The sequence below is a fragment of the Moschus berezovskii genome, chromosome 9 (assembly GCF_049115385.1).
Source record: "Moschus berezovskii isolate FMDL1 chromosome 9, NW_MosBer_1.0, whole genome shotgun sequence".
Classification (NCBI taxonomy): domain Eukaryota; kingdom Metazoa; phylum Chordata; class Mammalia; order Artiodactyla; family Moschidae; genus Moschus; species Moschus berezovskii.
This window is the reverse complement of record NC_142468.1, coordinates 77,969,407-77,972,401: the sequence shown is the minus strand read 5'-3', so window position 1 is coordinate 77,972,401 and position 2,995 is coordinate 77,969,407. Positions and strand designations below refer to the sequence as shown.

At 37.3% G+C, this 2,995-nt stretch overlaps 1 pseudogene; it reads right to left on the bottom strand.

Annotated features, from left to right (window-relative positions):
* Positions 1-503: 503 nt before the first annotated feature.
* Positions 504-1,456, bottom strand: LOC148776553 (olfactory receptor 4Q2-like; annotated as a pseudogene).
* Between the last annotated feature and the right edge of the window lie 1,539 nt (positions 1,457-2,995).

Here is a 2,995-nt window from a genome sequence, read left to right as displayed (position 1 = left end):
CATATAAATCTGATTCACTTTGACTTATCTAACTGATATTCCTTTTTTTGTGAGAGTAAGAAACCTGTATAAATTCATTACTTAATTCATTGCAGACTTTTAGTTGGAGTAAGTTAAAACTGAGGCCAAGACAAAACCTGTAGCAAGGTGGAGAAGAAACTGATGAGAATTTGGAAAGGGTAAATTGTACCTGTATGTAATAGCAAACTGAATATACAAAATGTGTAGAATAAAATTTGATTAGATAAGTAGATAGAATGGAAGAGCCTGAATTGATCAGAAACAGAAACCAGATTTTCTTTAGGGAAGAAAAAGAAGCAGAAAACAGAACAATTCATTATGAAAGGAGTTTTTCTGCATTTAATTTTGTTATAAAGCCATAAATAGGAGTATTATGATTTAATGGAAGAAAACCAAACAACTAAGCTACCATCTCCTAACACATTCTTGCCAAAGTAATTATTCTCACCCAAGATTCTTTGCTTGCAAAAACTCACTTCATCTTATGTCTCTTGCTTTTTCCAAGTAAGTCCACTCCTATCCCACAGCTTTCGCATGGCTGACTTGACCTCTTTGTTCCTAAGTGTGTAGATGAGGGGGTTCAGCATGGGAGAAATAACATTGTAGAGTACAGACACCATCTTGTCCACAGAAAAAGTGGAGAATGGACGAGCATAGATGAAAATACAGGGTCCAAAAAAGAGTGTTACCACCACGAGGTGAGAGCCACAGGTTGAGAGTGCCTTTTGCCTTCCTTCTTTGGAGCGAATCTTGACTAGGATAGTGGCATAGGAAAAAACCAACACTACAAAGGAGCTGGTAGAAATCAACCCACTGTTAGATACCATTAGCAATTCAATGACAAAAGTGTCTGCACAGGCAAGTTTGATGACAGGGGGAACATCACAAAAGAAATTGTCCACCTGATTTGGCCCACAAAAAGGCAGATGGACAGTGAGAATTGTCTGGACAGAAGAGTACACAAATCCTCCCATCCAGGAGGCAGCTACCAACACACAGCATAATCCTCGACTCATGATAGTGGTATAGTGCAGGGGGTGACAAATTGCAACATAGTGATCATAGGCCATCACTGTGAGCAGGAACATCTCTGCTGCCCCTACAACGTGCAGGAAGAAGAGCTGCACAATGCATTGGTCAGAGGGAATGAGCTTTTCATTATCAAGAAAGTCGGCCAGAAGCTTAGGGGTAGTTACTGTTGAATAACATAGATCGAGGAAAGAGAGGTTGCCAAGAAGGAAATACATGGGTGAAGAATTCAGATGGTTATCATAGACTACTGTGACCATGATAAGGACATTTCCTACCCAAGTGGACACATAGAAGAGAAGAAATAGTACAAATAGCCCTGTTTCAATAGATTGTGTCTGTGAGAAACCTGCCAGGATAAATTCTCTCACTACCTTTGGTTTTCATCCATTTGATCTGGTTTCACCTGGATCAAAAAATTAAACAATGGGGCATTAGTAATGTTAACAATGGATAAGATATTTCACACAAAATGTAAGAACCTTATTTCAAAAGTGAATTTTTCTCTAGGATGCATCTTGATTGGTTAGCTGGAAGAAATTATTTTTTCTTAGATGATATGAATATATATTTCCCAACAACTCCAGCTTTGAGATACTGATGAAGCAGCCAATATTTTTTGAAGTCACCAGTATTGGACTTTTAGCTGCAACTTGATGCATCTCTATCTTCCATCAGTCAGCATTTTCCTTCCCCTGTTTTACATTGTCTCAAGGCAATATTACATTTCACTAAGATATTAATATTTTTAAAAAATTATAATCTTTAGAAAAAAATAAAACTAGAAGATAGAATTTAAAATTCCAGTGTACAGGCATTAGAGTCTATAAAGGTTTTATCTGAGATAAGAAATCATCACACTGTAGATGGTTAGGCTACTATGATAACCCTGTGTCATTTTCTATGAAGATAACTCTTGAGGCTCCACCCTGTAAAATGGCTAGAGGGAAGTTTATTTGCCACTTTGGTCTTATTGCTAGCTCATTACCTAAGTAATGACTCTTACTTAAGTTTGCTGAATGTCTGTCCTACATATTATTGTTATAATAAATTTCTATCCAGCTTATTATTATCTATAATAATATTTCTCATCTTAAGTCATAGCTGTGGACTTATGGGTACATAGTATGCTTTTATTGATCTAAATAGAATCAGTTCAACAGTTCTCATCTTAAGTCATAGCTGTGGACTTATGGGTACATCCGTTCAGTCACTCAGTCGTGTCCGACTCTTTGCGACCCCGTGGACTGTAGCCTACCAGGCTTCTCCGTCCATGGGATTCTCCAGGCAAGAATACTGGAGTGGGTTACCATTTCCTTCTCCAGGGGATCCTCCCGACCCAGGGATCGAACCCGGGTCTCCTGCATTGGAGGCAGACGCTTTAACCTCTGAGCCACCAGGGAAGCCCTATGGGTACATAGTATGCTTTTATTGATCTAAATAGAATCACATGATGGTTATTCATACATTAAAGTTACTCCTTTGTTTGACTCCTATCAAACTGGGCACAAAGAAATGATTTCTCTTATATGAAAGAATTAGCAGTCCAGGGACTGTGTTTGCATATTTCATCCATTCATATGAGCAATAGCTAGAAGGTGCTACTGCATGAAATGAAATGGGTAATAGTCTACTGAGGACTGTGGGTACATGCAATAGCTGCTAATGACACAAAGTCTACAGTGGTACTACACATGGCAATGTTTTGAGGAATTAAGACACAATAATTTCAAGTTTAGATATCAGTGAATATTCTTTATGTTTTATCATCATAGTTCATGCCCTGTTTGAGTCTCTGAACTGAATATCTTCATTTAGGCAATTAACAAGAATGCAAGTTTTGAAAAAGATAATTTTAAACCAAATAGAAATTAAAGAAAGCAGTAAAAATGTATATACTTCGCAAGAAATTATATGAAACAAAGAAAAAATTATATGAATAGAA